This window comes from Chionomys nivalis, chromosome 8 (assembly GCF_950005125.1).
Source record: "Chionomys nivalis chromosome 8, mChiNiv1.1, whole genome shotgun sequence".
Taxonomy (NCBI): domain Eukaryota; kingdom Metazoa; phylum Chordata; class Mammalia; order Rodentia; family Cricetidae; genus Chionomys; species Chionomys nivalis.
In genome coordinates, this window is record NC_080093.1 from 28,477,349 (window position 1) to 28,500,562 (window position 23,214).

General features: G+C 37.5%; 1 non-coding gene and 1 pseudogene across 1 annotated transcript; one reads left to right on the top strand and one right to left on the bottom strand.

Moving 5' to 3' along the window:
* Positions 1-4,813: 4,813 nt before the first annotated feature.
* On the top strand, positions 4,814-4,919 carry LOC130880864 (U6 spliceosomal RNA). Its single transcript, XR_009057661.1, has one exon. It is a non-coding gene; the product is annotated as a U6 spliceosomal RNA (small nuclear RNA).
* Positions 4,920-20,503: 15,584 nt separating this feature from the next.
* Positions 20,504-20,622, bottom strand: LOC130880858 (U2 spliceosomal RNA; annotated as a pseudogene).
* Positions 20,623-23,214: the final 2,592 nt, after the last annotated feature.

The following is a 23,214-nucleotide window of genomic DNA, read 5'->3' on the forward strand; positions in this document are numbered from 1 at the left end:
ACAGATATTTTTAAAGTCCTTAATAATCACCATTATCTACATGTGTTAGCAAGGTAATGCCACCTAGAACTTTTTACTCATATGTACCAGGCAGTCTAGTTTAATTCTCACTGAAAACATGGTGGGACTTTTCACTCGCTAGCTTCACCTCTGCTACACAGTCTCGTTTTGTTCTCACAGTGCTAGGAGACGGCTGTCATCATCAACCCAAGGCCCTCAGAGATGCTGAGAGTGCACAAGTCTGTGCAGCTGGTGGATGGTGGAGGGAGATTCAAGCCCCATCTGTTTCCGGATGCCTCTTAACCTATGGCTCTGAAGGCTCTGCCGTAGCCTTTAACCTCATTAATATGGAGGGTTGGGGGAAATCCCTAACCTACTTAGGCTCAATTCTCTCAGTTCTCATATGTATGATTGCAATCATCATTCTATATACTGAATGGAACTGATATAAAGTTCTATGCGGTAATACATAAAATTCTGTAGCCTATTGACTGGCATATAAGATTTGGGTTTAAACAATCCAGAGTATGTTTCTTGGATTGTTTGTTTATTTGGTTGGTTGGGTGGGGAGGTGGATGGGAGGTTTTGTAGGAGAGGGAGTGTTAATTAAAGATTTCAATCCCAAATGACAGAATATAGTTTTATCCTTTATCATCAGGATTTGAATACTGTGTAGTCCAGTTTTAATTATTTTAACCCAATGTTGTCTTCGTGCCTTTTTTCCCCATCCAACTCCGAGTCTTATATTACTCAGAAAATGTTTGTTAATTTGTTCTTTTCTGTGGGCTCCCATCCAGGCAACATTCTTAAGAGGAGAAACTGAAGTTAAAACCTCACTAAACCTACTCCAGCCAGGGGGTTATGCGTGTGTAACAAAATGCATGGGAAATTTAATCTCTGACTTAAAAAATCATAGTATCTATTAGTGGAAATATTTTCCAAACAGTTAAGTATAAAATCAGATGAAAAATCATGGCCTTAAATCTCTCTGTTAGTTTTTTCCTAAGTACAAACATGTTCTTCCTGTGGCTCAGCAAACATTTCCTTATCTGGGAATTAAGGGACCAGCGGTATAGATAACCTAATAAGGAATGCACTTAGACAAGTCTTGGAAAGTTCCTGTGCCAGAATCATTTCCTTTGTGACCGGGAGCATTGGGAATGGGCAGTCCATTGCAATGTGAGATCTTATTACGACTGTATTACGGAAAAGCCTATGTGGCTTAGTGAACCTGGAGTGCTGCAATCTTTCTGATAATCCCATGCTTGTCACTTGAATACATTTTACCAACAATCTGATAAACTCAGCCACAATTTTTAAAAATCTGCTAGACTCCTATTTATGTAATAGTAAAAGTTTACTTTAAAAAGTAGTGACTGAACCACTGCTTTCTACCATAACAATGTATACAAGCAAGCTAAATTCAACGATCTTTTATTAAACTCTACCAAACTATATTGATATTGTGTTTATATCCACTCTTCTTTCATTAAATATCGAATGTATAATCCCCACTGGAATTACAACTGCTTTTCTCTTAGAAATAAAAAAAAAAATGTGCTCTTTTCTCTTTGAAAACTGAAAAAAAATAGAATTTATGAGGTGATTGTAAAACAAAGCAAAAACGGTAATTCATGGGTAACACTAGTATTGAACTTAATGCACAATCTTGTACTATGAAGTCCACGGTGAATACTAAGGGTTAGTCATAGATTAACATTGCATTTTAGTGACAAAACCAGGAGACACATATTAGAGTTTTTTTTTAGAAAATCTCATTCAACATCCTGCCAGAATATCTGCTAGGATGTACTGGGTGATTTTATTTACTAAGATCTAAGAAAATACAAAATTAAGTGCCAATGTATTAAAGCCAAAGTTATTTAAAAAGAAGTACGTTTTTGAATTTGATATTGAAAATTAAGCACAATTTCTCCTTAAATCATTGTAAAATATGTCTCACTAATTTTAATAGTGACTTTTACTATGATGTGTTGGCAAACAATTACAATGAATCATTTATAAAGATGTTATATACAAAATAAGGGGGATCTAGGAGAAGGGCAATTTAGGCAACCTGAAAGACTCACAGAAGTTGGTGGTCAATTAATATTTAGGCTATTCATGAAAACTTGTAAGTTTCCCAGCAGAATTTACTGGTATTCCAAATAAATAGGGAAAATGACAGATAAGGAGACAAACACTCATGATTCTAAGTTCAGACTGATAGTTACCTAGGTTTTGTGCTGAGGTGACATGCTAACGTGCACCTGCAATTTCAGCTGTCAGGGAGCAGAGGCAGGAGCATTCCCCATGAGTTCAGGACCAGCTGAGCCTACATGGTGAGTTTCAAGCCACACAAGATTTCAAACAAGACTGTTTTTTTAAAAAGTGCAGTAAATGAAGCTGAGTGAGCAGAAAGGCTGAAGATAAAGAGCCTAGGATGCCACGCAGAAAGAAAGCATTCCGACTCTGAAACCACTGGGGAAATGGTGGACTTGCAAATTAGAAAGATAAAGAAAAAGCTGAGGAAAGATGGGACTCTAAAAAGGAAAAAAATGAATATAATGCCCAAAGTAAGAGAAGTATAAGGAACCTGGACAGTGATGTAATAGGTAGAGGAAAGCAGGAATGGACCTGGGGGACGTAGCTGCTGATGCCTTGCTTGACTGAGACATGGCAGCACGTAGTGAACACAGGGAGTACTTTTGTCTTTCTCAGTTTCTAATTGTAGACTGTTTTTCCCCTGGGAAGCAAATTTTCTTTATCACAGCTCTGTGTGTTTTCGTTTCATAGACTTGTAGCCTGTTTTTCTTGTTGCTGGTGCTTTGAGACAAAATCTCCTGCATTAAAGCTGACCTTGAACTCACTCTTTAACTGATGCTAGTAGTGAACCCTTGGTCCCCCTACCACTCCCTCCCCAGTACTGGGGTTACAGGTATGTAAGCACCACCATGCCTAGCGGTTTGCCTGTTTTTCTTAATCCTTCCTGTTTCTTCTCTGCCTGCTCTTTTCTTCAAGGCCACGTGTCAGTGACAGTGTGTGAAAGAGATGACATTTGCTAGCTTCCCTGACTAACAAGGGTGCAAGTATATTACCCTTGTCTCTTGACCAGTAACTCTCAAGGCAAGATGCCAGACTGCTTTAACCCCTCATGATGAGTACATTCTGTGTCTTTTAGAAGTTCGGTTGGCTATATCTAGAAGTTGTAACAAAGCAGTCCCTTCCAGTCTTGTGACATAGAAGAGTTGAATGCTGCTATCTCTTCCTTCTTCCCCCACAGCTCTCCTTTCCTTCCTGTTTTCCCAGGAGTGCTTTTCACCTCCCACAGTCTTTCCTGAGGATTGCTTAACCACTACACACCAAGAGCTCTCAATGGATGGTGGTGATGGAGCCCAAAATATGACTTCAGCCTCAGTCTGTAGTGTAACTCAGGAAAACTTGAGTATACAGACCTTAGCATTGAAGAAAAACTGCCTCTGGTGCTCTGTTTCATCTGCTCTAGCCATTCTGGGTCCTTTCTTCACACTCTAATAAATTCTAATCTGAGGTTCGTCAACTTTTAGGGCAGTTTCCATCACAAGTTGCAACTTAAATGGAGTGTGTACGGAGGGAACTCCTGTAGGAGAGGAGCAGAAAAGTTGGATTATAAGAGTTATAAGGAGAATTAAGAAATGGATGGCAAGCCGGGTGGTGGTGGCGCACGCCTTTAATCCCAGCACTCGGGAGGCAGAGGCAGGCAGATCTCTGTGAGTTCGAGGCCAGCCTGGTCTAGAAGAGCTAGTTCCAGGACAGGAACCAAAAAAAGCTATGGAGAAACCCTGTCTCGAAAAATCCAAAAAAAAAAAAAAAAGAAAGAAAGAAAAAAAAAAAGAAATGGATGGCAGTGTTGCTCCTTTCCAAACTCTGCGTTTCAGGCTGTTTCCCCTTTCCACTCAATTCATATGTTGAGATCATAGCCCATGGGGTGATAGTATTGGGGAGGTCATTAGGTCTAGTGGGGGGGCTCTCATGGATGGGTTAATGCCTTATAAAGAGAGCCTGCAATAGCATCTCATACTCTTTTGGTCCCCCAGGACAGTAAGAAATTTCTGTCACTTATAAGCCAGCTGGTCTATAGCACTTTGCCATAGTCACTTGAGCTACGATACCCTGCATGTCTCTAAAACACGACTCCTCATTTCTTCCTTATCTTTGGCTTACACAGACTGTCAAGTGACTGTCATGAACTTGGGAAAACCAAAGCTCCCCGCTAAACAAACTGTTCTCACGGTAACGCCTTGCTCTACTGATGACGTCCAGGCACTAGAGAAGACTACAATCACTGTATCACACCATTTCATTTCATGGCTTTTGGGAAAATAGGTGAAGAATTATCTAAGAACACTACAGATTTTGCTCTGAAACACCGAGGGAGGGGTAGTAACATCTACCAAGGTAAATTGTACCCCAAAACAAGGATGGTGTAGGTAGAAGAAACTTCCATTTTAGATGTCTAATTCAAGGTGCTCTTAGGCGAACCAGGCAGAAATACTCAGTGCTGATGTACTCCAGGTATTTATTTCTATGGAGAGAGAACACTGGGCTACAAATTCAAATTTTAGGGTAACTATACCTCAAGTGAAGCAATGTATAATGACTTTTAAAATACAAGTTATTCCCAAGCTAAAAAAATAATTCCTCCAAATTTAAAATGTTTTCATAGCATTAAAATTCTTGTACTAAGGAAGGATATAGTCAGATATTTACATGCGGCATTACAACAGTGCAATAAAGGAGGAGGAAAAGGTTGTTGTCGTTGTTGAAGTTTGAGGTGCTCACTTCGGCAGCACATATACTAAAATTGGAACAATACAGAGAAGATTAGCATGGCCCTGCGCAAGGATGACACACAAATTCGTGAAGCGTTCAATTATTTTTATACAGCATCACCTGCATGGAGGATCTAATTCATGAGATCTATACAGTTGGAAAACGCTTCAAGGAAGCGAATAACTTCCTGTGGCCCTTCAAATTGTCTTCTCCACGAGGTGAAATGAAGAAAAAGACAACTCATTTTGTAGAAGGTAAAGGTGGAGATGCTGGCAACAGGAAAGACCAGATAAACAGGCTTATTAGACGCATGAACTAAGGTGTTGCCCATGGTATTTTTGTAATCTGGTCAGTTAATAAATAGTCACAGCTTGGCAAAAAAAAAAAAAAGAAAGAAAAAGATGAGGATCTATACATGATTTTCTAACAACTGCTTATTACTTTATTAGCACTTCCTTGACAAAATTCCACACAGTGGGAAGATTTAACACCAGAGACGGGGTTGGCCATCTAGGTCAGGGCAGGGTAGGTTTCTTCTGAAGACTTGCTCTTTGCCTGGCAGTTGGCGGCCTTCTCTGTGCCATCCCTCTATGTATGTGACTTCTTGTGGTGTGTGTTCCAGACTCTTCTTTAAAAGATAACAGTCCCAACTGTTGGCCTTATTTTAATTTAATAACCTTAAAAATCTTATTTCTCAGAGAAGCTGTCTTCCTAAGACCTGGGAATCTGGACTTCAACTATGAATTGCAAGGGGACCAAATCACCTCATGATAGAATACTTCTCTGTGGCAATTTGAAGTATGTTAGAGATGGAATGTGTATTTCTAACTCCTTCTCACCAGAAAAGCAATCAACAGTTATCAGTTCCAGTCAGCACAGAGAGCCTGGTCATGCAGTCCTCTGAGAGAATGTTCCAGTCTCTTCTTACCTTGCTCAAAGTCCAGCAAAAAATTTTCTTATATCCTACAACCTCTTCCTGGTGTTCTTACCTCTTTAAATTTAGCTTCCTCTCCTCTGCTTGTAGATCTCTATTCCAGCACCCCAGACCACTCCATCAGACCTTACTTCTTCAGTATTTGTGCCTGCTGCTTTTCAGCCATCCATCCCTTTCCCCTACTTGCTCTCTCGCGCTGAGCGATCATCATTTATATATGACTTTCTCATGGGAGCCCCCTGTGAGCTGTATAGTTTGCAATCCTCCACCCTGGCTTGCCTTCAGCATTCGTCACTAGTATATCTTGGTTTTATTTACCATGATGTCTCCTCTCCCACAAGTCCACCTACTAGATTCTGTCAGCTTTATTGATTGATGTGTCCTCAGAACACTGCCTGAAAAGTTACGGGTGCCCAATGAACATTTTGACCAAAATGAAGAAAAGAACAGCGGGGTTCGATTTGGATTCCTTCTCTTTCAACTTCTCTTGTTCTGATGAAACGCAATGCTGAGAGTCCACAGTGGTCAAAGATAAGGGTCTTGGGGAGAGAAACAATTAGACTACCCTTCCTGTTAAATGATTGATCTTAGAAAGTCTTCCAGCTGAGCCTTGGGCTAACTCAGTGAAACTGAAAGTGGTTGCCATCTTTAAAGGGTGATGGATTGAAGTGGGTTAAACAATTAGTTATCAGAGTACTCGGTACACTGTAATTATAAACCCAGGCTTGAGATCAGAGATGAAACTTCTATTGATTAACCAGGTCACCTCTAGGGAGGGTACACGTGTGAACTATCGGGAAAGCTGGTGGATGCCCTAATGCCTGGAAATAGGGAGCCTAGAGTTACAAATCAGGGTCAAATTATGTTTTTTTTTTTTTGTTTTTTTTTTTTTACTTTTTCACAGTATAGAGATCATCATTGAAACTAGTAAAATTAGTCTAATTTGTGTAAGCTTAATTATTTGGGTTTGAAGTTAAAAAACAAGAGGATTTTTTCCTCTCATTAATTTCTGTGATTTTTTTAGTTTTATATATATATACACATGTTGTTTTATTGTTTCACTGTCTTTAGTTTCTTCACATTTCCAAAAATGCTTATAGGATTGTATGACTTGTTGAAAGAGATCATTAAGGTATGCTGCCAATAACCCAGGCTCTACAAGCAATGAGGGTAAAACCCAAGCTGAGGCTTACCCTAAAATACATGTAACTGTTAGAGATCTGGAAACAGACCTGATGTGTAAAAGGAAATAAATACACTGTGAAAAAAATGTGAGCTGCTGAGTTGGGGTAACATGGTCACATAATCTTGTCTTCCTTTAACACTGAGTCTTCTTTTTAAAAATGATGGAGTCAATCCTAGTGACATTAGTGACTCTGGTCACTAAATCCTCAGGGCTTATATTGACCTATATTTGTGAGGCCGTATCTAACTTCATTCCCCAACAAGCAACCACAGACAACTGTGAAAGACCAAAACTCACCCAGGATCGTCCGCCTCTGGGCAATGCCTACAGAATGGCCATTCTTCTAAAGCCTTTATAGTTCCCGGGGGACTTCTTCCTCTTGCTTTTTCCTGAATGAGGAAACGCTTATAATCTCACCTCTTAAATTACATTTTAAGGCCTCACAAAGCACAGTAAAGGAAGGAACAGAGTCAGCACCAATTTCATAAGCTATCTATAAGAGAATTAATTGCAACCTGACATTTTTCTTTTTAGAAAGAAGTTGTAAAAGAGTCCTATAAATTGTGAAGGAGGAATAGCTTTTTTCTCAAAAGGGGAGAGAATAGCAATAAAATGTTAAAATGGCATAGATTAAATTTGACTGAGATCTCCTATAAAATTAAACCAAGCAAAAGGGTAATAAACATCACTCTGAAGAAAAAGCAGTGTGTCCAGCAAAAATCTAAATTATTATATTTACATATATGTTCTGTATAAATTCCTTTAAGTTAGGATCCAAGAAAATTAAATATATCAAGACATGATGTTTTAGACTAAATTTAGTGTTCTTCAAAATAATTCATTTTTTATTATTGACATGTATTCATTGTACATGGTGATAAGTTTCACAAAACGCATATCCAGCATGTACTTTAAGTACATTCATCTGTTCTGCCTCTCCCTCATCCTCACTGGTCCTCTTTCCCCAGGCTCATTTCCACATTTGTTTTATGTGTGAATATATGTATACACACGCACATGCACACACACACATATTTATATATAACCTAGAATCTACATTTAAAAGAAAATATATTTGTCCTTCTGAGTCTGACTTATTTAACTTAATACGGTAAACTCTGGTTGTATTCATTGTCCTGGCAATGACAATAGCTTTCCTTTAATGACTAAATAAAAGTACATTGTGCATATACACCAGTTTCTTTATCCATTCATCTGCTCACAGACACTAAGACTGGGACCCTAAGCTACAATCAGTGCTACAATCAGCTTAGTTGTATGGTTATCTTTGCCATCCAGAAACTTAGACTCCTTTGAGACTCTAAGAAGTTGTAGTTGTATTGCATGGTAGATCTATTCAGAGGTTTTCTGAGAAAGCTTTCTACTGATTTCCACAGTGTCTAAATGAATGAAATTCCCTTCAACAGTGTATAATGGTGTTGCCAATTCACAGCATACAGAGGGAAATCCCACATCATAAGGGTTTCCATCTCACCATATTTTCCTCAACATTTGTCATTTTGCTTCTTATTGATAGACATTCTGACTGAGGTAAATTGGGAACATAATTTCCTTCATTAATGTGGAATGGATCACTTTATTTCTTGTAATTTTTGTTTGAAGTCTTCTCTATCAGATATCAGAATGCTATTGCAACTTGTTTGCAACTTCTGTTCACTTGGTAAATTATTTTCTGTCCTTCGTCTCTTTGCCAGTGAGTGTTTTTCAAAGAGAGATAGATGTTAGATCTAGTTTTCTAGTTTAGTCAAGCAATTTGTGTCTTTAGTTTTCTAGTTTAGTCAAGCAATTTGTGTCTCTCTGTGAGCAATGTGGGGGCATTTGTCATTACCATTATCATAATTGTTATTTTTATGGTTGGGAGATGATACTAGCTCCCATGATTTTTATTTATGATTTCTATGGATGGTTAGATTACAGTTCATCCTTCTCGCTTCATGCTTGAAATACATTAGATATTTGCTGGTTGACTAAGTTGATAAAATAGAGTTCTTTCTAGTTCTCCTTTCTTCAGCTATTTCTCCTAAGAATTTTCTTCTTTCCTGGTTTCTTCTTATTGAGATTCTTTTGTCAAGAGTTTATATTATCAGAAGATTATTTGTCACTTTCAAAATGCAAAATCGCTAGCTTATCAACCTTGTTCAGCAGTTATTTCCTTCTGGGGCTTGAATTACATCATCTGTCTTTTACGATTGCCTGTGAGAGAGCTGATGATATTCTGATGGGTTTTCTGTTATAAGCAAGTTGGCATTTTTCCCTTTCGGGTCTTAATATTATTTATTTGCTTTGTGCTTTTGATATATTGACTCTGATACAGCTCCTCCATCATGTGTACTTAGGGTTCTAAATGCCTCTTGTTGTTGGACTGTCCATTTCATTACCAAGATTTTGGGATTTTCATGCTGTAATTTCATTAACTAGATTTTCTTTAGTTCTTAATTCAGTTTTTTATATATATATATATCTCATGGAGTCTTGAATTTGGATTCTTCTTTTTTTTTTTTTTTCTTTTTCTTTTTGGTTTTTCGAGACAGGGTTTCTCTGTGGCTTTGGAGCCTGTCCTGGAACTAGCTCTGTAGACCAGGCTGGTCTCGAACTCACAGAGATCCGCCTGTCTCTGCCTCCCGAGTGCTGGGATTAAAGGCGTGCGCCACCATCGCCCGGCTTGAATTTGGATTCTTGATCATAGCCCAAAGTTGTTGAATATTGTGGTCATGCTTATTCATTTCTTTTTGGGAGGGAGAGTCTCATTATGCTATTTTGGTTGTCCCTGAACTGTAGACCAAGCTGGCCTCTAAGTTACAGAGATCTGACTGCCTCTGCCTTCTGAGTGCTTGGATTAATATTTCTTTCCTTCTTAATATATGAATCAAGTTTTCTCTGACTTTCTCCTTCAACCTTGGTTTTTTATATGCTTGGTTGATTCTACTGTTGGTGAATTCATGTATGGTTCGCATTTGATTGTTTGAAGTTTTCACTTTTAACATCTTTGTTTCTTTTTTCAAAACCTCAATCTCCTTGTTGAAGTTTTCCTCAATGTTAAAAAAAAAATGACATTTTTAAGCAATTTTCTCATCAACTGGTGATACCTTTTCCATCTCTATTCCCAAATATTCTTTCAGTCCACTATCATTTTTACTAGTAAATTTTTGAAATTTTGATGTGGCATTTACAATAATACCATATATGAAAGGATGGATGTTTGAGTAGCTTCTTTCTGGTTCCTCAAAAATTAGCATCTGGCAATTATGTATACATGTATCATGTGAACTCGTTCGTTTTTGTCTTTCCTATTATTTAGGCTGCAGCCTAGTCTGTATTGGGCAGATGCCTCCTGTTTGCCAGAGCTGTCTTCTCCATCTTGATTTCTTCTTTGATTTCTTCTTTCCTTTTTTGATTATTATTGCCCTCTGATGGCCATACTTAGCTATGCAGTCTTTGAGGCTGGAATGTTATCTCAGATTCTTCTGCCTGAGGAGACTAACTTTCTAAATGGGGAGTGTCTCCCACATACCCTAGAAGTGTAAGAGATACCCATAATGTTGTACCCACATAGGTCAAGCATCTGTCTGCATAATCTCAAGACTCCTGAGCTCCAATTGTCCTGCTGGAGAGAAGTACCTGTTGCTATTAAGTGTGATCTGCCAAGAGAGAGAGCCAAGAGGCTTACAGAGGTTGACCCATCTGTTTGCTTGATGCTCAAAGCCATTGAAGCCCAGAGTTATTTTCATTTGATGTCACTGGGGGAAGTCCTGCCTATATGCACTTTTCCATCTGAGTTGAGCCTCCTGGTGCTTTCCAGTATTTTGCTCTTTGATCTCCAGCTCCCTCTGGTGCTTTCTTCATTCTCAGGTTGCCAAGAGCCTAACTGGTGTTCCCTAATCTGTGGTTGATTCCTCTGGCTGATAGGTCAATGGTGGGGAGAAAGGCATTTTTGTCCCTTCATATAAATAGGAGGGCATACCCAGGGTTTATATTGAGAGATTCTGTACTGTTAAAAACCAACCTGCTACCTAAGAAAGCTCAATACAAGAATCAACCATAAAATAGGAAGCACCAATTTGGCTCATGGCAGCCTGAGAGTGGTTTGTGATGTTTAGAATTATTCACCATGTCTTATATTTTACACATTCATTTATGCAACCCATGGAATTTATCATAAATGTGTTAAATTTTTATTATTTTAAGACTTCTTCGCCTTTTCCTACTTTCTAATCTTTTGTAGAATTATTTTTCCCTCTATATCACAGTTCTTAACATACTACTTTCTTCTAATATCTCTCATAAAAACTGAACATAAACAGGTGTAGCAGCACATGTCTATAATCCCAGCACTAGAGAGGCTGAGGTTGGAGGATCACGAGTTATTGAGATCATTACCTCAAGAACAGACAATAACCAAAACCTAAACCCATGAGTTTGATTAATGAATTATTAAATTCTCTCACATTTCACAAAACTCTTAACAAAAAGTACAGTTTTGTAAATGTAAGTTGATAATTGTTAATAAAACTAGACAGAATTTTAAAAAGATTTTGTGTCTTCTCAGATTTCACTAAACATTTTATTTTTTCATTTTTAATTTGATGTTTGAAAATTTCAGACGAGATATTTTTATCATATTATTTTCTGTCCTCCATTTGCTCCCAGACCATCTACCTCCCTATAGATTTTGGAGTGTTGTGTTTTAATTTTTATCCTATTATAAAACAACTTTAATTTTCTTTTGGTTTCTGCCTTGACCAAATTTTTGTGCAGAAGTGAGGTGTTTTGTTTATCTTTCATAAGTTTGTCCACTTTCTGCCATTTATATTGTTATTGATATCCATCTTTAAGCCATGTTGGTCAGATGTGATTTGGGATAGTCTTACTTTTCCTATATTTGTTCACTAAACACTCTAAAAATCATTTTAATTCATTGTCTGGGGTTTTAAAGGCTTCACTTTAATTGGAATCCACTGCTGTGGAATTAGTGATTTGAGAAGAGTCAAGTTTCCTTAATTTTTCATGTTCCTTGTATCTCTACATTTAGGAATTATGATTCTTTTATTATGTATGTCATTAGACTATTTTGTCAACCATATTATTTATATTAAAGTATTTACAATGTTCAGATGATACAGTAGTACTGAGGTCTTGTTTCTGAACTAGGGGTATAACTCAGTGATTAGCCTCTCAGTCCATGTGATCAGGATACCAGGCACAAGCACCAGCTCCTATCTGCAAGGCCTAACTGGGAGGCAACCACCACAACCGAATAGGCCTGTAATGGAAATATAGCATTAACCAATTGAAAACAGTTGCACCCTCAAGTAAAATAACTTTGAGGAAAATAAATTAAAAAAGGATAGATAGCCTAGTATGTACTAAGAAATTAGTTATTAAGAGCAGGAAGGAAAAGGGGGAAGTAGTGTAAGGCGGATAATTAACATTAGAACAATACAGAAAAAATAGAAGAGGGAAATAAATATGAAGGAGGAACAATAGAGAAGAGGGGAAGAGATAAACCAGCAGCAATAGGCACCAAAATAGATTTTCTTTTAAATGCCGTTAGAAAACTTTTACAAATCTCAGCGCCCAGGAGGGTGAGTCACGGAGACCTCCAGTCCATCTTGTGCCCTTACGAAAGCCTGCCTCCAAACAAGAAAAAAAATCAGAAATAGAGAGAGATAACAAGACAGAACAAAGCTCATCTACAAAGACCAGCATTAAGTACAGGAGGTGTAATAAGGCTAAACTGTCGTCAACTCCTTTTCCCAATTTAAAAGTTAACAATTCCCTAACTCTAAGAAAGATGGCATCTAAATACTTGGTGTACACTTACACACACACAATATGTATATATATATATATATATATATATATATATTACATAAAGATATTAATATGTGTGCTACTCAAATATTTGGGAGTGCCCCCCAGTAAAAACTAAGCATGCTAGAAGTAAGTAGTCTAAAATAGTGGGAATAGACTTTTGGTAAATTTATGTCTCAAACCCAACTGCAAAAGACCTAGCTAGCTTTGCCATTTTGTCGAGCTCGGTATGTCTAGCCTGTAAGTCTCTCTTATAGCTGCTCTTTTAGTAATAAAGGTCTTGCCTTCATTTCTTACCCATCACATATGAGGAGTATCATAGTTTCTGTGGATTATCCTTTTCCCACGGGATTCTGTTATCTATACACTTTAGCAGTTGGGTTCGATGGTTGGTAATTAAAATGCTACTAGTCGAGTATAAAATACACTATAAAATATGGTATAAAGTATAGATCAGATACTATGTCCTCTTTTTCCAGAAAAATCTTTAAATGACCATCCCATGCAATATAAGAAGAGAAGTGTCTGGTAGTGCCTTTCAGCATTTAGTAAAGAGAAGCACAAGATAGGAGTTGTGAACCCACAGCAAGTTCTTTGGCTGAGTTTAACTTTTGGCAACCTCTAATTTTCTTATGCTTTCTTTGGGTTCTTTTTAGAAGTCTGTTCAACTTTGTCTGATTGTGGAACATCATCTATAGAGGTCAAGCAGTTCTTTTGAGATTTTCAAATGTGCTTCCAATCTGCTCTGATAGGTTTTAGAGACACTTTTAGACATAATTTCAATTTTAAAAAATTCTAATGAAAATAGAAGGAGTTCCAGAAGGACGGATTAGTGGATAAAATATACTTTATACAATAGTATTTCTAGCTTAAGGATGGCAAGACAGTTTACAAATCTATTCTACACTTCTGTTGCAGGAGGTCCTTCCGCTCCTCCAGCCAATAGCCGCTGAGATACCAGCCCATTGGGGTGTAATCTCTCTCCCTTTAAAAAAGCGGCCACTTCCCTCCTCACTCTCTCTTACTTTCTGCTCCGCTTCCGGCGACTAGACTCCCTTCCTGATTGTGCAGAGGACTGTTGTCTGGGACGGTGATCTGTAAGTTTTTTCCCCTTTAAATAAATAACCATTCTATTTTTTTTTTTTTATTAATCATAATTCCAAACTAGCGTGGGATTGTTTGTGGCTTATGCCTTCGCCTTCACACTTCTAAGATGTAGTCATATCATCTTAAAAGTCTTTTTTACTTTTTATACTCATTCTTTCCTAAATGTTTTCATGGGTCTTCCTACTTAGCTTGAAATCAGAGTCCTTGCAGTGTTCCTTGTACCCCAAGTCCTCTCCATCTCTTAACCAAAATTAAACCATCCTAGGCCTAACTCCCTTAGTAACCCATTATTCTTCAGTTACATTAATAAGTAATAGATGCAGTTTTAATATTTAGTTTTTAGCTGTGTAGGTCTTTTTCTTGCATGTGTTTCCCTCAGAGACCTAAAGAGGATTTCAAATCCTGGACCAACTGGAACAATAGCCAGGGCCACTGACCACTAAGCCATCTCTTCAACCCATTATCTGCATCCTTAGAAGTTTCAATTTTATGTTCATATGTGATTGAGGAAACACATATGTGGAGGTCAGAAAACAACTTTCTGGAGCTAGCTCCCTCCTACCATGTTGATCTGAATTTCAGGAAATAAACTCAAGTCTCCAGACTTGCATGCCAAGGCAAGTGTCTACCTGCTGAGCCTCATAACTGCTCCTCCCTTTATTGCTGAAGTCAGTCCCTTCCTTTAGAAAGTGAGTCTAAGTTTCAAGACCTTTCCAAGTCATTTTAAAGGAGAGTTTTAAGCCATTCAACTACTCATTCTTTTAAGACCATGTCCTGTTCTGGATCTTCCTGTCCTTCATATTCATCTATCTGCTCGAAAAAGAACTGACATAAATAGTATAGATGTATGATGGCTTTGCAGAACCAATTATCAACTCGACTTCAGTGATGCAATGCATGTTTGGATAATGGAAGACAAACATCCCCTGGACTTTGAACTTGGTCCATGTTTATGCATGAGTTTCTGTTTTAGCGACAAAAAGAGTGGCATACATAGCTGGTACTACAAAGAAAAACTAGCTCTTCCAGCCGGTCATTCGGTGAGCAAACTGTTAACTCAATGGGTAAACCTCAATCCTTCTTTATCCAATAAATGAACTTTTAGTAAAGACGACTTCAAACTTTCAGGTTCTGAATGACTATGGAATTGATTTGTAAACAAAATTTCAAAGACCTGTGAACAGGTTAGTAATGTCAATCTTTTTGAAAATTGGAAGGATAATCATATCTTTTAAAAGAAGAAGTGAACTTGAAAAAAGAATAGGAAATTAGAAAAAAAGAAAGCCTTCAAAGAAGGACATAGGCCCTGTTGTTCCAGATCTCATATGTGTTCCAGCTTCTGCCAAGGTAAGGATTCAGACATACATGTGAATTCTAAGCATCTCATCAAGTCCCTTTATTTTTTTTAATCATTTTAATCATTTTCTTGAGCTCTACATTTTCCTCTCCCCTTCCCTTCAACCGTCTTCCAAGGTCCCCATGCTACCAATTTACTCGGGACATCTTGCCTTTGTCTACTTCCCATGTAGATTAGATCCATATATCTCTCTCTTAGGGTCCTCATTATTGTTTAGGTTCTCTGGTATTGTGATTTGTAGGCTGGTTTTCTTTGCTTTATGTCTAAAAGCCACTTATGAGTGAGTACATATGATATTTGTCTTTCTGGATCTGAGTTACCTCACTCAATATGATGTTTTTTAGCTTCATCCATTTGCCTGCAAATTTCAAATTGTCATTATTTTTTCTGCTGTGTAGAATTCCATTGTATAAATGTACCACATTTTCCTTATCCACTCTTTGGTCGAGGGGCATTTAGGTTGTTTCCAGGTTCTGGCTATGACAAACAATGCTGCTTTGAACATAGTTGAGCACATGTCCTTGTGTATGATTAAGCATCCTTTAGGTATATACCCAAATGTAGTATTGCTGGGTCTTGAGGAAGGCTATTTCCTAATTTTCTGAAAAATCACCACAGTGATATCTAAAGGGGTTGTACCAGCTTGCATTCCCACCAGCAATGCAGGAGTGTTCCCTTTACCCTACAACCTCTCCAGCATAAGTTGTCATCAGTGTTTTTCATCTTGGCAGTTGTAAGATTGTGTAAGATGGAATCTCAGAGCTGTTTTGATTTGTATTTCTCTGATTGCTAAGCATGTTGAGCATTTCCTTAAGTGTCTTTAAGCCATTTCAGATTCCTCTGTTTAGAGGTCTCTGTTTAGGTCTGTACCCCATTTTTATTGAATTATTTATTTTTTGATAAACAATTTCTTAAGTTTTCTGTATATTTTGGAAATTAGCCCTTGTTTCGATGTGGGGTTGGTGAAGATCTTTTCCATTCTGTAGGTTGCCATTTTGTCTTGTTGACCATGTCCTTTGCTTTACAGAAGCTTTTCAGTTTCAGGAGGTCCCATTTATTAATTGTTGCTCTCAGTATCTGTGCTACTGGGGTTATATTTAGGAAGTGATCTTCTGTGCCAATGTGTTCAAGTGTACTTCCCACTGTCTCTTCTTTGAGTCTTAGTGTGGATGGCTTTAAGTTGAAGTCTTTGATCCATTTGGACTTGAGTTTTGTGCATGGTGATAGATATGGATCTATTTTCATTCTTCTACATGTTAATATCCAGTTATGCCAGCACTACTTGTTAAATATGCTTTTTTCCATTTTATATTTTTTGCTTCTTTGTCAAAACTCAGGTGTTTGTAGGTGTGTGGATTAATATCCAGGTCTTCTATTCAGTCCCATTGGTCCTCCTGTCTGTTTTTATGCCAATACCAGGCTCTTTTCAGTACTGTAGCTCTGTAGTAGAGTTTGAAGTCAGGGATTGTGATGTCTTCAGAAATTCCTTTATTGTACAGGATTGTTTTGGCTATCATGGGGTTTTTTTTTTTTTTTTTTGGCTTTTCCATATGAAGTTGAGTATGGTTCTTTCAAGGTCTTTGAAGAATTTTGCTGGGGTTTTGATGCAAGTTCATTTATTTTTAAGACCAGTATTCTAAGCCTATTTTCTCTTGAAGTAGCTTATATCCTAATTGCTGGAATTAGTTCAAACATAAACATCAGACTAATTACAATGAATTTAAGATCCAAAGTTTTTAGAAAGGAAAAACATTGATCTGCATTTATTAGAGTTACTGATCCTTTATTTAAGCATTTAAATCTACAATGGTTGATACACAAAATTTAGCAAATACACACCATTTTTCAGTTTCATTTTCTACAACCCCAAGACCATGATCCACCACCAACCTTCCATCTTTCTTAATAGTTTCTCAGGATAAATCATTTTCCACATGGTATTCTCATTCATCCAATCTCTTGATTTCTTCAAATAGAGTCTAAGCCTAAACCACAAAATATTTCTTTAGTCATCACTTCTCTCCTAAAGCATTTCTGGGTGTCTCTGCCTTTGCCAAGCAGTCTATGCAGCTCCGCATTTGCCAACAATGGCATGAAATAGCATAGCAGCAGCCAGGTACTCAAAGTGAGCTCTTTATTCCTAAGACACGATGTAAGTATTGAGCAAACATAACTCTCCCAGAACACACAGGAAGCACACCTTTTCTTTGAGACTAGACACCAGAAACCTCTGCCAGGCACATGCAGATGTTCTTTTTATAATACTTTTGCCAAGGTCCTTACCCTTTGTTGCTTTTATATATTTCATGGTACTTGGAGTAAAATTGTGTGTGTGCACATTAATAAATAAATAATAACTGACAATACTGAATTAATAAATCTACTTGGACAGGAAGGCTTCTAATGTAATCTTTCATTATGGAGATGTTGAGTGGTGATCGCAAAGAAGATACTAAAATTCTCTGTCCCCTCACCTCCGCATGAGACCCGAGGCTTATGGGAACAGCCAAACAAGCTAATACTTGGATTCCGGGTATGTCTACTTTTGCCCTATACTGCAAATATAACTTTTTACACTAGTCCTGAACTCTTCCTTTCAGATTTGGCAAGAAACCAGGATGTTCGGGATGAGAGACAAAAACAGAAATTACAAGAAGATAATTACATGTTTGACAACACCAGAACAATTGCTCCAAGGCCTGATATAGTGAGTAGGGAGGCATGAATCATAAGGTAAAAGGCAGCTTCGGAGTTAAGTGGCTAACCACAGAAAAATGCATGGGATAAGCCAATAAGCCCCTGAGTGAGGCATAAAATCCACAAATGCACAGCATACATTATTTTTAAAACCACTTACCTGTGAATGATAGATAGTAAATGCGAAAATGAGACCATGAAATTTTTCACTCTATGACTATATTAAGAAATGTTGGCAAGGTGCTGTGCTAAGAATAAGAAAGAAAAATGAGAAAGTGAGTGACGCCATATATCAATAGGTATTCAATTTGTGAGCCAGCCCCAAAGTGATTTTCTTGTTGTATTTTTGTTGGCTTTCTTTTGTGCTTAATAATATGAAAACAGAACAAAACAGCGGTTTTTTTTTGTTTTTGTTTTTGTTTTTGCTTTCATTTGTTGTTACCTCTCCCTCTCCTCTTTCCAGCTCACCCAATTCTCCCCTGATGCCTGGAGAGAAGGGATATTAGTACTGAGTGGGCTGTTTTGTAAGATGTTCAATTAAGACTTTCTAAAAGGACATTTTCTAGGAAGATGATTAAAGAAGCTCATGCAACGTGACTTGTTGAGTTTCCCTTAAGTTTAATATTCAGTATCAGATTAATTTTTGCAACTCTAATGGATAGTAAAGCATTGGTACTTTTCTGTTATTTTAACCTACATGTGAGTGCAGGTATCCACAGAGTCCAGAGGCAACAGACCCTACTGTAGCTGGAGCTAGACCCTCCTGTAGCTGGAGCTAGACCCTCCTATAGCTGTAGCCGTTGTGAGTCATGTGATGTTGGTTCTAAAATCTGAACTTGGGTCCTCTGAAAGCAAGTCCTACTAACCAATCAAACGATTTCTGAAGTCTCTAGAGCACTGATATTTTAATAAACAAGAGAACACGACTTACTGCTGTAGTGATATTTTGTTTGTGCTCTAACAAATAAAACTTGCCCAAGGATCAGAGTGTAGAGCTAAGCCACTAGTTAGTCATAGAGGCCAGGCAGTGGTGACACACACCTTTAATCCCAGCACTCAGGAGGCAGAGGCAAATAAAGGTGGCCTTTAACTCATAGGCCACCCTGGGCTACACGAGACTGACCCAGTCTAAAAGAGAAACAGAGCAGTGACATCTCACAACTTTAATCCCAGTATTTGGGAGTCATGCACCTTTAATCCCAGCACTAGGGAGGTGTAGACAGAAAGGAATACGGCTGGGCAGGCAGGAGGAGGCAGGAGCTCAGGATTCAGTCTGACACCCGCTTGGGTTCGAGGATTTCATTTTGTAGAGGTAAGAACTAGTGACCGACTGCTCTGCTTCTCAGATCTTCTAGCTTTCACCCCATTATCTGACTCCGAATTTTTCTTATTAAGGTCAATTAGCATTCGCTCAGCACACTGCCATTGTCAGGTTTTTAGTATTAAGACCAATTAGAATCTGCCAAACATGAAGAATGGGAGGAAGGAGAATATAAGCAAAAGGTCATGACCATGATGGGGACACCCACTGAAACAGCTTATCTGAGCTAAGGGGAGCTCACCAACTCCAGCTGGACAGGGAAGGAACCAGCATAGGACCAAACTAGACCCTCTGATTGTAGCTGGGTCAGACTGTGGGGCCACTGGCTGTGGCACCAGGATTTATCCCTACTGCTTGTACTGTTTTTTTTTTTTTTTTTTTTTTTTAACCCAAATGGATACCTTGCTCAGCCTAGATATAGTAAGGAGGGCATTGGACCTTCCCCAAAGCCATGTGCCTTACCCTCTCTGAGGATTGGATGGGGGTGCAGTGAAGGATAGATGGAAGGAATGGGAGGAGGGGAGAGAGTGGGAACTGGGATTAGTATGTAAAATGAAAAAAGATAGTTTGTTTTCTTTTTTTAAAAAAAGTAAAATGTTTTTTAAAAATATATTTTAAAAAAAAGAATCGGCCCAAGAGACTCCATTGCTGCGTTAAAGACCTCCCTCCTCAATTCAATCTTTACAAGCTCAGTACCATTTGAGGGGTGATAGGATTCTTACTTCCTTTTTATTATTACTCATACAGTTGATTCAGAGTTTATGCTCTTTTGGCCTATCTGGAGTTCACATTTGTAACAGGCAGCTACATGCCATTCACAAACACTATTTAAAAGAAAATCCCAAAAGTTTGGGGCACTACTAAAACTAGCTACACGGTTACATACTGTGAACTCCATGTAAGGAGTATCACGTGCTACAATAAAAGGTCTGTGGGCCAGCCAAAAGATGCAGAATAATATCAATGAGACCTATTAAGTTAATTAAAACTCAAAAAAATCCCATTTTATTATTTATTCATGATAGTTTTATTTAGTTTCTTGCTCTACACATAATGAAGATTTTTGTAAACGGAGGTCAAATATACAATTATGTCTAAACCACAGTCTATTTTTTACATTTGATTTCACTTGTATTTGCACATCTTCTACATGAAAGAATTTACCACCAAAAATCACCAAAATACCTTATTTTTTAATGTTTGTAAGATTTTGTCTGAAACATATTATATTTTGAATTAATTTATAAAAGTGTAAATATGAGTTATTTATCATTTTATATTGGTTGATTTGTAAAACATAAAGTGGGAAGGATTTTAAACTGCACTGACAAGAACAGATATTGCACCTGATCTTAGCCAAAAGGCTGAGAAATGATGGGAAGAATTTTAAATGTATGATGTATTGAGGCAATAAGCCACATTAGTAACTTTTTGCACTGAAATAACCCATTGATAATGTGTATCTCACTAACTCATAAGTAGATTACATTGTAAAGTTAATAGTTCTAAAGCTGATATATGACAAAGTTGGAAACCCACTCACAGATTTGATGTTAGAACTACAATATAATAAATATCAGATTCTTGTGAATAATTTTCTTAGTTCATGAACTTCTTAGTTATTTGATATAGTTACTCAGAAAATATCAAAAGTTTGCTTCAAGTAGATAGCTAAATAAAATAACAATCTTCAGTATTGTGGCATTTATGTGAAAGAATATAGGTCAAAAATCACACATTATTTTTATTTGTAAATATATATGTGAGAGGATGATACCTTACATGGCAATCCTTTAGCTTTTATATCCTTCTATTCCTCTTCTTTGAATACAATGCACTCTCTGCTCATAGCAAGGAGGAAATACATATTCAAAGAAACTGTTGGCCTAAGTTCAAGACAGAAAGACTTGAGTTCATATTTTCCCAAGAGATCATTGTTATAAATTAGCTTACAGTTCTAGAGGGACAGAGTTCATAGTGGTGGAGAAGGAGTGGCAATAGGCAGGTGACAAGAATAGGAAGCTGGCCGATCACGGTTCATACACACATTGGAAGCAGAGAGAGTGGAAAGAGGAGTGACATATAAAACCTTATAGCCCACCCCCAACGCAATACTTCTTCCAACAAGGTTCCACCTGCTAACCGTTTCACAACCTACTCAACCAGCACCACCAATTGGGGACCAAGTGTTCAAAAACAGGAGCCCATGGGGGACATTTCACATTTAAACCACCAAATGAGCAAAAATGTCTAACTGAAATTTTAGAAATGAAAAGCTCAGTACGCCAAGAAAATAAAACCTTAATAGAAAAAAATCACTGATAGACTGGATCAAGTAGAATACAGAACATCAGAGACTGAATTGGGACTGATAAATTAGAACATCCAGACATTAACAAAGACAAAATAATAAAACAATATGAACAGAACAAAGTGCTTCTATGGAAAACATTAGAAGACAAAATTTATAAACTATGGGGTAGAAGATAATGTCAGAATAAAGATGTAAGTAGTATATTCAATAAAGAAATAGCCGAAAATTTTAAAATCGAATGGAAGTTACAACTATCCAGATTCCAGATGTATTCAAAACATCAACTGACAAGACCAAGAAGGATCTCCCATATCATATTTTAGTTAAAACTCTATACATAGAGAACAAAGAAAACTTCTTGAAAGCTGCAAGTCAGAAACATCAACTCACTCATAAAGGCAAACCATCCTAATTAGAGTGATTTCACAGCAGAAACTAGCAGCCAGGGAAAATGGAGCAGTGGATTCTTATCACTCAAAGGCAACAGCTGCCAACCCTGACTGCTGTATCAAGTAAAACTGTCATCATTGAAGAAGAAACAAAAATCTTCCCACAGTAAAACAAAACAAAGAAAATTATGACCAAGCCAGCACCACAGTGCATACCTGAAGGAATCTTTTCTAATGAAGATAAAAATAAACACATCCAGGAAACCATGGAAACGAGCAAGCCACGTTAGGACAGTAGTTAAGCAAATGAAAAATGGGAAATCCTCAAAACACTACAAAATTTCAAAAACTAAAACTGACAAATCCTTAGCCAAACTAACCAAAAGAAAGAGAAACTCCAACAAAACTAGAGTTGAAAATAGAGACTATATTATAGGAGATATTAATGAAATTCAAAAGATCATTAGGACGCACTTTAAAACATATAATACTTTGGAAAACCAGAAAGAAATGGATTAATTTCTTGATTCATATGATGTAACACATTTAAGCCAAGACTAATTAAGAAAGTTAAATAAATCAGTAACTAGGAATAAGAGTGAAACAGCTTAGGAGGTTAAAGCTGAAGAGGCTAAAGTTTGGAGCAGGAGAGATGGCTCAGCAAGTTAAGAACGATTGTTGAAGTCCCAGAGAATCTAGGGCCAGTTCCTGGAGCTCACGTTGTTCTTCACAACCATCCTTAACTCCAGTTCCAGTGGATCCCAACTTCTTCTGATCTCCTCTGGCATCAGGCATGAACATGGTATACCATACATGTTGACAAAATACAAGCATAAAATTAATTAAATCTAAAAAAATTAATTTAAGCTTTTTTGTTTAAATTTTGGAAGTCCTGGTATAGGGGACTGTTTTGATTCCTACAATTTATTAACAAACTATTAGTGACAGTGATGGCTCAAGACAGCTCTATTGTCCAGCTCAGATGGTTAAACAAGTAAATACAGAGTAGGGGAACTGTGCCACCTCTGTTCAAGTGTATGGGATGCTTATAAGTTGGGCAAAACTCTCAAGAGTACCTTTATAACACCCGAGAAAGAAAAGGGTAAAAGGTTATGCATCATCTCAGCTTAGGCTGTTTAAATAGCTTCACAATCTGTCAATGTGGTTAATAGTATCTTTTCATAAGGATATAATACTTTTACCATGTAAACCTGGGATGGGAATGTGTTTGCTTATGTGACAATCCTTTTTCTAGAGAGACCATT